Consider the following 13,729-nt stretch of genomic DNA (forward strand, 5'->3'; position numbering starts at 1 on the left):
GGCGGAACGTTACATAGGTGAGGTGTGACGTCATCGCTGGGTCCCTTCCTGGGCCGCGGGACTGGGCGTAGCGAGGAAGGCTCCGCCCCTGGGCGTGGCCACGCCCCTTCCCGAGCCGATCCGGGACGGCGTGAAACTAACTACCTGGAGGCCTGGCTTGGCGGGAGAGCGGTGAAAATGGTAGACAGGTGCTCGCTTCGGCAGCACATACACTAAAGTTGGAACGATACAGAGACGATTAGCATGGCCCCTGCAAAGCAAGAACTGCACGCAAATTCGTGAAGCGTTCCATATTTTAAATAAAAAAAATGAAAATGGGGCCGGAGAGATAGCGCGGAGGTAAGGCGTTTGCCTTTCATGCAGAAGGTCGGTGGTTCGAATCCCGGCATCCCATATGGTCCCCTGTGCCTGCCAGGGGCAATTTCTGAGCGTAGAGCCAGAGCCAGGAATAACCCCTGAGCACTGCCGGGTGTGACCCCCAAAAAAAAAAAAAAGATAGGCCATTAGGCCTGGCGTTCAGTTGACTTTTTTCCCTATTTTTTTGGTTTTAGGGCCACACCCTGCTGCGCTCAGGGGTTACTCCTGGCTCTCCCGTTCAGGAATCGCTCCTGGCAGGCTCAGGACACCATGTGGGATGCCGGGATCAAACTACCTTTGGTCCTGCAAGGCAAACGCTCTACCGCTGAGCTATCTCTCCGGCCCCTCCATTGACTTTTTGCAAAGAAAAACCTGTGGAAACTTAACATAGTCTTCCCGTTCAAGTTTTCTGTCCCGGGAAGAGGAAAGGATAGACTCCTTGTACAGATGAGAAAACTGCGACTGGAAGATGAGACGTGACTTGGACCAGGGTCGCATTAAATAAAGAGAGTCCAGTCAGGTGACTGAATTCAGTAGCTTTATCTTATTGACCTTCATATGTGTGTATGTATATATGTATATGTATACATATATACATACACACATATACATATAATACATACATATATATACACATATATCTGTCACCTGAGTAGAGCTGGGCTGTGGCAGTTGTCCTCTGCTCTCTAGGCAGCCCATTTCAAGGTATGTAACCTGATGAAAAAGGCTTTATCCTCCTCCTGGCACCCAAAATGTGACCTTGGGGGGGGGGAGAAAGTTGGGCCACATCCTGCGACCTGCTTCCCTCTTGCAGATGCATAATTTGCTCCTTTGGTTTTTGAATCACACGTTACTGTCTAGGATTTACCCCTGACTCCTGTGCACTCAGGAATCACTCCTAAAGGAGCTCATGTTACTCCTATCTCTGCTCTCTGGAATAACTCCTGGAACACTTGAGGGACTACATGGGATGCTTGGGGAACAAACCTGGGTATGTAAAAGGCAAGAGCCCTACCTGCTGTATTATCTCTCCCAGCCATTAAGGCATCGCCCCACCCCATGCCGCCTTTTTTTTTTTTTTTTTTTTTTTTTGGTTTTTTTGGGCCACACCCGGTAATGCTCAGGGGTTACTCCTGGCTATGTGCTCAGAAGTTGCTCCTGGCTTGGGGGACCATATGGGACACCGGGGGATCGAACCGCGGTCCGTCCAAGGCTAGCACAGGCAAGGCAGGCACCTTACCTTTAGTGCCACCGCCCGGCCCCATCCGTGCCGCCTTTTGATGAGAGAATCTGGTGTCCTGTTTTGCCCCTAAATTTGTAAGTTGTTGCACCAGTTGTAATCCTCAATAGAAAAATCAGTTTGGGAACCTGGGGGTATCTTAGTGGCGACAGCTGCTTTACAGGTGTGGCATTTGCACCCCATCCCAGGTTTTGCCTGTGTGTGTCTTGCCCTTTCTCAGCTGCTCTGCTGTTGGGGGTCCCCTGTCAGCACCGTGTGCCTGATGAGCACTGTGCCAGCACCACTATGAAAGCATATACAACAGGTCAGTGCAACAACAGGAAAAAGGGGGATTAAAAAAGAGGAAAAATAGGTTTGGGAAAGAATTGAAATTTTCTTATGGAGGGGCCAGAGAGATAGTACAATAGGTAGGGTGCTTGCCTTGCACAAGATCAACACAGGTTTGATCCCCAGCACTCCATATGGTACCCTGAACCCTGCCTGCCAAGAGTGAGTCCTGAGCTCAGAGCCAGGAGTAAGCCCCAGAACAAAAGAAACTTCATATACAGAGAACCTATGTAGAGTTGGAGAGATGGATCAATGGGCTCAGCCTGGGTTTGACCCCTGGCACTACATGAACACTCCTGAGTATGGTTCAAACCCTTCCCCTCCAAAAAAAGCCAACCAGATGAGGCTGGAGAGATAGCAAAGCAGTAGGGCGTTTGCCTTGCACGTGGCAGACCCAGGACGAACCTGGGTTCGATTCCAGCATTCCATATAGTCCCCCGAGCCTGCCAGGAGTGACTTCTGAGCACAGAGCCAAGAGTTATTCCTGAGTGTTGCCAGGTGTGCCCCCCCCCCCAAAAAAAAAAAGCCAACCAGCCAGACAAAAATAAATATTCAAAATGACAGAGTGGGCCAGAGAGTTGGTTCAATGGGCTGAGCCAGCTTTGCATGTTTAAGGTCCACATGGATCTCTAACACCTGGTTCCCTGTGTATCTCCGGAGAAGAGCCTCCTAGCAGGGGATAACAAGATGGAGGTGGATCAAAAAGAGCTTAATGGGCTGAAGCAACTCAAAATATCCACTAGAGGGTGCTTTGAGTTATTACAGTTTGTGTGCTCCTGACACAAATTTTGGGCTAGGGATGCCATTTGGGCAACACCCAGCAATACTCAGGCCTTATTCCTAGCTCTGCTCTCAGGGATCACTCCTGACAGTCTCAGGGTGCCACATGGGATTTGGGGGTTCAAATTCGGCTCTGCCAACCTGCAAGGCAAACACTCCTGCTGTACTACCTGGCCCTCATGTGGATTATTATTGTTTTTTTTTTTTTTTTCCGGAATCTTTCTTGGATGCAGGGGCAATCATACATGAAGCCTCTGTATGAGTCTAGCGCCTCTCACATCTTCCTCCCATCTAGCTCGAGAGCTGTCACCCTAGACTGCTGTTTGGTTTGACACTCCCAGGACAGTTTTCTTAAGGGATCCTGTGGGTCCAATTCTATCCCTCAACTCCACCTTATTCCAGTGGGCTGCATCCAGCTATGGTCAGGTCCCCTCTTTAAGGACCAGGGTGTTTACCTGCATCCCACCCCAGTAAGGCTCCACAAGTCACAGACTACAAATATAATTACAGGATAACAAGGCATACACTGTAACAGCCTTATTTGAAACTTAAGAGGGACCTAAGAAAATCTGCTGGGTTTTCTGGCTCTAGGGATGCAGCAAGCAGTCCCCTTGTTTTGTGAGGATAAGCGCCAGCCCTGGACTCAAACTGCTAATCAGTTTCACCAACAGGTACAGTTTGTAGCTCTAGCTTTATTGATGGGGAGACCTCTGGAAGCAGCGAAGGAGCTCTGAATCAGAAGAATGTTAAAGTGACATAAGGGATGTTGAAGAAGGTATGGGGGAGGGGCATGGAGAAGGGAAGAATAATTTTTTTTCTGAGGGGGGTGCTATACTAGTGATGCTCAGGGGGTTACTCCTGGCTCTGCATTCAGTAATTTTTTTATTTTTGGTTTTTGGGTCACACCCATCAGCGCTCAGGGGTTACTCCTGGCTCTATACTCAAATCGCTCCTGGCAGGCTCGGGGGACCATATGGGATGCCAGGATTCGAACCACTGTCCTTCTGCATGCAAGGCAAACGCCTTACCTCCATGCTATCTCTCCGGCCCCAGTAATTATTTTTGGTGATGCTCTGGTGTGTGTGTGTGGGAGATCATATGGGAACTTTTTTTTTTTTTTTTGGGTAATACCGGGTACTGCTCAGGGGTTACTCCTGACAGGCTCGGGGAACCATATGGAGTGCTGGGATTTCAACCACCATCCTTCTGCATGCAAGGCAAATGCCTTACCACCATGCTATCTCTCTCTGGCCCCATAAGGGAACATTTTTAATGAGCACTACCACATACTGAGCACTGTGAAAGCTCTTTGTTGCATCCTGAAACACGTACATACATTATTTTTCCCACTGGAGGACCATGTCCCACAGTCTTCATGAGCCATACAGTGCCAGGGGTCCAGAAATGGTGCCTAGGATTGTACATGGACAATTTGTGCCCTTCTCTTGAGCCACTTCCCTGCATCCTGGTTAAGGAATGAATTGTTATCATCTGCTGTAGAGAGGAGGGAGAGGAGGTTCAGAGAAGGAAATCAGTTTTTTCCAAGGTCACATAGACCTGAGCTTGAAGCAGATGGGTCTGATGCCAAAGCCCAAGCAGCAGATAATCTGTGATGCATGCTCCATCTTACATTTGAAACATTGTCAGTCACTGCACTAAACACTTCACCACTCCATGAAGTAGCTGTCATCTCCGCTTTGTATTTGAGGAAGCAGATATGCAGACTACCCAGAGTTGTTGTGGCAGAAAATCAGGCCTTCTTGAACTGGTGTTCTGGGTGTCTGATGGTTCCCTGGAGTCTACTTCCTCTATAGTTGTACTCTCCCTGGGAGAGACCACATGGCTATTGTTTGCCCATTCTACAGGGGAGGACAATGAAGCCCAGACGGAGGCAGTAGCTGTCTCAGGATCACACAGCAGGTTTTCTGGTCTACAGCAGGGCTGTGGTCCCAGAAAGGATTGCATTAGGGGCTGCAATTGACTGCACTAGGGGCTCTGTCCATGCTTACCCCTCTTTTCTTTTTCGGTGGTGGTATTTTTGTTGTTGTTTATTTATTTTTGTTTGTTTGTTTTTGGGTCATACCTGCCAGCACTCAGGAGTTACTTCTGGCTCTATGCTCAGAAATCACTTCTGGATGGCTCAGGAGACCATATGGGATGCCGGGATTTGAACCACCGTCCTTCTGCGTCTAAGGCAAATGCCCTACTGCTGTGCTATCTCTCCAGCCCCTTTTTTTGTTGTTTGTTTTGAGGTCCACACTTCTGACTCCGCTCAGATCACTCCTGGAAGTGCTCAGGGGACCTGCATAGTGCCAAAGGTTGAACCTGGGTTTGATGTTTCAAGGTAAACATCTTCCCTTCTCTACTGTCTCTGGTCCTGTCCATGTTTCCTTCTATCCTTTCAAGCTTTGATCTCAGTGCTCTCATGTTATCTTTGGAAAACAGAACTCAGTACACTGCAGTGACTTTCCAAGGATATATATACACTTGACAGTCAACAGAACTGGGATTGAACCCTGGCTTCCTGACTACTGGTCCACCAACCCTTCCTCTTCCCCTGTGGTTCACCCCAAGCAGACGGATGCTGAAGGCAGGTGGCATCTCCGGCTCATCTTTGCTTCTCTGTGCCGCTGCCTTCTATGGATTTAGCTAAACCTGTTCTTAAAGACCTATTTATAGCTGAAAACTCTACCACCACTTGGGATAATGAATCCTTTAAGTTGGCTCCCCATGGTGTAAACTAAGGCTTCCTTGCATTTGTCCTAAATCTTTGAATTCTGGAGGGAGGTAGGGCAGTTGGTAGGGGAAAGGGTTAGACTTAGAACCCTGGAATTCAGAAACATGCTGAAGTTCAAGGAGCACTAGTAGACCCAGTGTTGGGCAGTGGGAACATTGATATAAATGTCTGTTTCTGGCTACCTGAATTCTCACCTCTTTTTTTTTGCAAGATTCCCAGCACGGGTTTGTGATTGCAGTAGATACTGAATGTCTGCTCAGGGAACAAACGAATAGTCCTCTTTTCTTTTCTTTTCTTTTTTTTTTTTTTTTTTTGGGAGGCAACCTGCAATGCTCAGAGCTTACTCCAGGCTCTGCACTTAGGGGTCACCTTAAGTGGGTGGGGCTCATACGGGGTACCACAGATTGAACCCATGTTAGCCACATGCAAGGCAAATATCTTACCTGTACCTTTTCTTCAGCCTCCAAAACCATATTTTCTAGACAGAGAAATAGAGAAGATAACTGGGGTCTACCCAGGAAACAAAAAAAGAAAAGATTCTAAATAGGGAAGTTAATGTGGAAAATGATTAAGCATTTTGGGGGGGGGGGGCGCAGAAAGAAAAGCAAGGGAAATTGAGGCAAACCTGAGATTAGCAACTTTCAGAAGTCACAAGAATTGATACTCTGAGGACAGGCACGGTGGCCACCGGACAGCAGTGGAAAAGCAAGGGGCCTCTCTGGCAGGAGCTGCTAGTGCAGGGGAGATTGTCTGCTAAAGGCACCTCCCTTCCACCCTTCTTTTCCTCTGAATTGCCCAGGCCTGTCTTTCCCCTGGCCCACATCACCAGAAGCCATTGGCAGAAGACCCCAGGAAGGCTCCACTTATGCCATATGGAGAAGAGCAAGAGGACAGAGACTAGATTGGAAACAAAACAAAGAACTTGCCCAAGTTGACCCAGGAAGGGCCATATCATGTGCATGATCAGGCAGTCCCAAATCTAGGTAGTCCCTCTTAGTCCTCCCTTGCCAAGCTTAAGTTTCACCCCCTCCAGGAAGCCTTCCTTTTCTGTAGAGTTGCTGTCTCCCTTGTGAGTTTCTCAAGCATGCTCTGCCTGCCTCAGTCACAGCACATTTCACCATTTGATACTGCCTCTAACCTCTTCCTCAGAAGACTGATCCTCTCGAGGCCAGACCAGGGTCTGATTTATTTCTCTGCTGGCAAGAAAATGGTTGTTGAATGACTAAGCACTTGGTAGGAGTAACTTGGGATTTGGTGTCAGTTCAGACCTATAGTTGGTCCAGAAAGCTCAGCAGTGGGGCTGGAGAAATGACTTCAGGGGCCAGAGTGAGCCCCTTCAACCCCTGGGACCACATGACCACTACACCCCCAAGCACCTCTGGGGTGATCCTGCCAACACCAGCATAGCTGGGACCAAGCACAGAACTAGCAGATAAACACATCTGAACCAGATGTCACAGGGAGTATAACTTGGGCCCCCATGTATTGATGCAGTGGTCACCTCCCCCAAAAAACAAACAGGATCTGGACAGATAGTACAGTGATTAGGGTATTTGCCTTGTATGTAGTTTACCAGGATTCAATCCCTGACATCCCGTATAGTCCCCAGTGCATCAGGAATGACCTCTGAGCAAAGTCAGGAGTAAGCACTGAGCATCACTGGGTGTGACCCCCCCCCCCCAAAAAAAAGGTTAAGCCAAGAGTCTCAGTGGTAGAGCAAATCTCTTCCATGTGGGAACCTCCTGGCTATGATTATCAACACTGCTCCCCCCCAAAAAAAATCTAGGCTTGAACATTCGTGGAGCTGGTCTATCCCTGATGTACAGACCCTTTAGCATTGCATTGTCCTACTGTGGTGTTTGATCTCAGGGGCAGGAGCCACAGGGTGTTTGCCTTACACCTGGCCAACCCAGGACAGACCCAGGTTCGAATCCCATCTGGTCCCCAAGCTGCCAGGAGCGATTTCTAAGCCAGAGCCAGAAGTAATCCCTGAGCGTCGCTGGCTATGGCCCAAGAATTCCCCCCCCCCAAAAAAAATAAATAAAAAACACACAACACTTGTCATGAACATGTGGCAGGTTAAGGTAGAAGCTTACCCATGATAGTAGTAGGGCACTTGCCTTGCACACAGCCAAATTGGATTTGAACCCCAGCACCACATATAGCCTCTAACCACCACCAGGAGTGAGCCCCAAGCACAACTAGTGGCCAAAAAATAAATAAATAAATAAATAAATAAATAAAAAATAAGGCTTTGCCTAGTTAAAGGACTTAGCTCATCAGCTTTGGCCTTGGCTCAGTTCCAATCTGCTATCTGCAAGTCTGGTGCAGAGATTTGTGACCACACTATGTTCAAGTGTGCACAAGCTTCACCAAACAGGAGAGGACTCCAACTCTCCACCAGTGTGAGCTCCATGCCTAAGATGCAGCCAGCATTCAGCAAGCATGAGCACCTCGTTGGCTCAGCAGCGTCAGCCGGGGGAAGGGGAGAAGTGTGAAAAAATAAAAAAGCCTCGAGAACAAGATGAGAAAACAAGAACTGAGACTCAAGGGAGCAAGCTTGCTTTGTATGTGGTCAACCCAGGTTTGATCCCTAACACCCCCATATGACTCCCCAAGTCCCACCAGGAGTGATAGCCTAAAAAAAAAATTAAAATAAAAGTTCCTTTTTTTTTGGGGGGGGGCACACCCAGTGATGCTTGGTTTACTCCAGACTCTGCACTCAGAAATTGCTCCTGACAGGCTAGGAGACCAAATGGGATGCCAGGGATTGAACTGGGTCCATCCTGGGTCAGCTGCATGCAAGGCAAATGCCCTTCTGCTGTGCTATCATTCCAGCACCTGAATAAAAGTTTCTTTATAAAATAATGTTACTGGGCCGTCGCGGTGGCGATAGAGGTAAGGTGTCTGCCTTGCCAGCGCTAGCCTAGGACGGACCGAGGTTCGATCCCCCAGTGTCCCATATGGTCCCCCAAGCCTGGAGCGACTTCTGAGCACATAGCCAGGAGTAACCCCTGAGCGTCACCGAATGTGGCCCAAAGTCAAAAAAAAAAAAAAAAAAGATATTAAGGGCTTGGAGAGATATCACAGCGGCGTTTGCCTTGCAAGCAGCCGATCCAGGACTTAAGGTGGTTGGTTCGAATCCCAGTGTCCCATATGGTCCCCCGTGCCTGCCAGGAGCTATTTCTGAGCAGACAGCCAGGAGTACCCCTGAGCAACACCGGATGTGGTCCAAAAACCAAAAAAAAAAAAAATTAATGTTACTGTCACAAAGTAAGTGATAGCACAGTGCAGAGGGTGCTTGCCTTGCATGTGGCTAACATGAGTTTGATTCCTGTCACTACATATGATTCCCCAGTCCATGTCAGGGCCATGTGTGGGCCCATTCCTCCCCTCCACTCACCCAAAGCAATACCTGATTTTTTTTTTTAATTTTGGGTCACACTCAGCAGCGCTCAGGGGTTACTCCTGGCTCTATGCTCAGAAATTGCTCCTGGCAGGCTGGGGGGACCATATGGGATCCGGGATTCGAATCACCATCCTTCTGCATCTAAGGCAAACGCCTTACTGCTGGGCTATCTCTCCAGCCCCAATACCTGATTTTTTTTAAGTATGGACTCGAGTACAATTGCCAGGAATCAACTCAGGCTACACCACTTAGAACAGGCTGTAAGCTTTTAGCAAGTGGCTTGTCCCCCCTGTTTTGGTTCCCTCCCAGGTGAGATGGGGAGTATGAGCCCTTTTTTCTTGGGGTTGTAATGAAGTGGATCCAGAGGAAGGGTGCAACCATCATGGCCTTGAAGAAGTATGGTACTTGGGAGAAGTCTGTCAGCAAAGGTTTGCCTCTGAGATCCCTAGTTCTGCTAGCCAGGAAAACTTTAAATGCATCCCATTTGACTCTCCAAAGCAGTCCTAAGGAGACAGGTGATACTTTTGTCACAGTTTATTCAGGAGGAATAAACTGGAATATTCAGAGATTCCAGGGATTAGAGGCAGGATGTGAAGGTCATTCTCCACTTCTGCCTCCATTCCCAGTAAGTGCTTTAAAAGTGGGAATGATGACGGGCCGGAGATAGTACAGTGGTAGGGCGATTGCCTTGCACGAGGCTGACCCGGTTCCATCCCCCGGTGCCCCTTATGGTCCCCAAGCCAGGAGCGATTAATCAGAGCATAGCCAGGAGTAACCCCTGAGCATCACTGGGTGACGCCCCAGAAAACAAAACAAAACAAAAAGTGGGAGTGATGAGAGAAGACGTTGAAATGGCTGCAGGCTGAAGAAAGAAAGTGTTCAAGAAAAGGAAATCTTAGAACCGAGGAGGTGAGGCATGGGGAAGAGAGAGAAACTAGACGGCCTATCTGCCTATCTCTGTAGCCCAAGCTTGTGTCCAGCAGAGGGCGCCCGCTGCTGCCACCTGCCCACCCAGACTTAACCAGCTGATGTGCCCTGTTTCCAGGCATACCTTGGGGACTACACAGAGAGGCAGCACAAAGTGACACTATTACCCTGCCCAAGGACTCTTTCAGGGACACTGGGAGAGGGGCTTATCTCCTGAGGCTCTGGAACTTGCTGCTCACTGCATTTGATGCAACATCTAGAAGATGCCACTGCAGAGGCTTTGCTTTTTTTTGTTCAGCCACTCCCTACCACAGAATTTTCTAGGTGAGCCTGAGATCTGAAACTTTTATTTTTAACCACACTTGGGTGCTCAGGGCTTACTCTTTACTCTGAATTCAGAGGTGACTCCTGAAAGTGCTTTGAGGACGGAATGGTGTGATTGGGATCTAATCCAGGTTGGCCACATATAAGGTACATACCTTACCCACTGGGTAAGAAATATTGGATGGGAGAGAGTTCAGTGGACTGAGCATACAGGAGCCCATATTTCATCCCTGACACCTTGCAATTCCCCCAAGCACCATATGAGCTTCTGAAGCATCTAAGCTAGCCTGAGGGGTTTATTTGAGGATGGGTGGCCCCCAACCAATATATTAGTGAATAAACATTTATGAGTGAAGATCAATAAGCTGGAACTATATTCTCATAGATAATGCTGAAAAACATGGTGTTGAAGGGCTAGACAGACTTCAAAGGACTGTAGAATATGAAGGGGTGCCCAGGTTACATCCCTTGCACAGCTTGGCCTCCCAATAATGTCTTGGAGTGGCAGCCCCACAGCACTTTGATGGAGAAAGTATTCCCCCACCGAGAGCATAGTCAGTGTGACCTCAAACAAAAACAAAGCAAAACAATGGTGAGTGGAAGAGCAAATTGACACATCAAGAAATTGGAAATATGTGCGTGGAAGTGTCCAAGGCCAGAATGCAGATGTACCATGCCCCTTCTCCCTATTGTGCATGGACTTTCTCGATCAGTTTTAGCTTCTTTTATTCCCACCCCCTTCCCAAATAGTTAGCCTTTTCCCAAGCATGCATAAACATACATATAAAGTGACACCATTTTAGATGATCCAGTCTTGGGATAATGGAAGTAGTGGTGCCAGGTGCCAGATTCAACCTTGGGCCTCCCATATGCAAATTATACTTCACCAGAAACTTTCTCTTTTCTCTCTCCACATGCAAATTGTACTTCGCCAGAATCTCTCCCCCCCCCCATATACCCTTTCCCCCAGTCCTTCTCTGTCTCTCTCTATGAATTACTGGGCACAGTATAAAGAGGCTTAGCAACAAGATTTCGACTGTGATGGCATACAATGGATAGAGAATGGTGTAGAAAAAAGGCCATTATACACTGGAGGGGAACTGATGATGATGGACAAGATTTAAGACTCCAAGGGGCCGGGCGGTGGCGCTAGAGGTAAGGTGCCTGCCTTGCCTGCGCTAGCCTTGGACGGACCGTGGTTCCATCCCCCGGTGTCCCATATGGTCCCCCAAGCCAGGAGCAACTTCTGAGCGCATAGCCAGGAGTAACTCCTGAGCGTTACCAGGTGTGGCCCAAAAACCAAAAAAAAAAAAAAAAAAAAGATTTAAGACTCCACACAATGGCCCAAACTTTGAGGGGCAGGAGTGAGGTGATAGAGAGTTAAAGGAGAGGGTTGGTATTTGGGGAGGGAGCCAGATCCATCTGCTCAAACTTTGCAGTAAACTATATTTGGGTTTGGTTTGGGGCCATACTGGGTTACTCCTCTCCCTGGTAGTGCTTGGGGAACCTATGGGATGCTGGAGATTGAAACCAGATCAGCTTCATGCAAGGCAAGTATCCTTTCCACTGTTCTATCCATCCAGCCTTAAACCCTAACTTCTTTTTTTAAATATATTTTTATTTAGGTGATTTTATTATTATTTATTATTTTAATAATAAAATATTATTTTATTTAACATGATCATAGTTGGGTTACAGTCATAAACAGAACACCCCCCTTCACCAGTGTAACATTACCCCTCCCCCCTTCCCATCCCCTGCCTGTATTCAAGACAGGCATTCTACTCCAGTTATTTGTTTGTTTGTTTGTTTGTTTTTCAGTTATTTGTTTTTAAGCTCAGTAAATTGTAGTTTTTTTCCTTAAAGGATAAGAGTAAAAAAAATATAGTAAAGGTGTGATAGTGGCAATCGCCGTTGTTTGCATAGGTTTAGAAAAATGGGGAAAATGGAAAAAAATCCTTGACCTGATTACAAAAAGGCCTCACCCCAGAAGTTTATTGGCATAAGACCAACTCTGGGTTCCAGGCATACCAGTCTGTCCAACCTGAGTCATTCTCCGTGGTCCCAGTGAAACTTTTTCACACTTTAGCTATTGTTGGTATCAGATTTTTATATTTAAAGACTCTGAATTCTGTGCATTTTTTTCATCAATGTCAGGCTGATCTGGAGCATCCTCTAGTTTCAGCATACCATTAAATGTAGAGCTATCTGCCCTGCAAGCAGACTGTTGCTGAGTCGTCTGGGTGTTGAGAGCACTCTTTGGAGTAAGTCAATGCCAAAGCAGTGGTAGGTCTTCCCTGGTAGAGGCTTGAATCCTGGTAATGTTATAGACAATTGTGGTTGTTTCCATAGATGGTATCCATTGTTCGGGTGTGTGTGGGCGATGCCCATTCTTCTGAGGCCTAAGCCAAATCATTATGCCAATGTTCAAAACCCTAACTTCTTTAGCTCCGGAGTTAGTCTGTGAATCTTTCATACAATTCTCAAGAACTAACTTGCCAAGGAAAATTCACTTTCTCCCACTGACATCTTTGTATATATGGGAAGTGGATTCTTTGCCTTTTGTATTGCACACTTTTCCCTGTGGGGCCTTGGAGGGTGGTTCAGTTGCTTTTACAAATTGTACTTTTATTTTCTTCTGTTAGATTTAAGTGAAATCCACACAACATAATCACTTAAAAGTTCATCATCTTGGGCCTGAGAGATAGTATTGTGGGTAGGGCATTTGCCTTGCACACGACCAATCCAAGCACGATCAGGAATGATCCTTGACCACAGAGCCAAGAACAGCACCTGAGATGGCCATGTGTGGCCCCAAAACCAAAACAAATTGCATTTTATTTATTCAGCGGGGGTGTTTGGGGGCCACACCTGGTGGTGTTCAGAGGTTATTCCTAGCTCTGTACTCAGGAATCACTTCTGGCAGGTTCAGGGGACTAAATAAGATACCAAGGATTGAACCCAGGTCAGCTGAGTGCAAATCAAAACACCTACCCACTGCACTATCACTGCAATCCTTGTTTATTTTAGATTTAAGTGAAATCCACATGACATAAAGTTAATTACTTAAAAGTTCATCCAAGCATTTGAAGGACTGATTGACTAGTGAAATCCTTCAACCTAGGAACACTGATCTGGCATCACCCACATTGGGTACCTCTTTGGCCCCAAGTTGGAGAGAAGTTTGCAGCTTTAAGAATAGATACTCCAGGGGCCGGGCGGTGGCGCTAAAGGTAAGGTGCCTGCCTTGCCTGCGCTAGCCTCGGACGGACCGCGGTTCGATCCCCCGGCGTCCCATATGGTCCCCCAAGCCAGGAGCGACTTCTGAGCGCATAGCCAGGAGTAACCCCTGAGCGTCACCGGGTGTGGCCCAAAAAAAAAAAAAAAAAAAAAAAAGAATAGATACTCCAGGGGCCCGGAGAGATAGCACAGCGGTGTTTGCCTTGCAAGCAGCCGATCCAGGACCAAAGGTGGTTGGTTTGAATCCCGGTGTCCCATATGGTCCCCTGTGCCTGCCAGGAGCTATTGCTGAGCAGCCAGGAGTGACCCCTGAGCACTGCTGGGTGTGGCCCAAAAACCAAAAAAAAAAAAAAAAAAAAAAAGAATACTCCCTGCTGGGAGGCTTGGC

At 47.5% G+C, this 13,729-nt stretch overlaps 1 non-coding gene across 1 annotated transcript; it reads left to right on the top strand.

The window, feature by feature from the left end:
* Window positions 1-188: 188 nt before the first annotated feature.
* On the top strand, window positions 189-298 carry LOC126019940 (U6 spliceosomal RNA). The gene has a single exon (XR_007499543.1). It is a non-coding gene; the product is annotated as a U6 spliceosomal RNA (small nuclear RNA).
* The last annotated feature ends 13,431 nt before the right edge of the window (window positions 299-13,729 follow it).

This window comes from Suncus etruscus, chromosome 9, assembly GCF_024139225.1.
Source record: "Suncus etruscus isolate mSunEtr1 chromosome 9, mSunEtr1.pri.cur, whole genome shotgun sequence".
Taxonomy (NCBI): Eukaryota; Metazoa; Chordata; class Mammalia; order Eulipotyphla; family Soricidae; genus Suncus; species Suncus etruscus.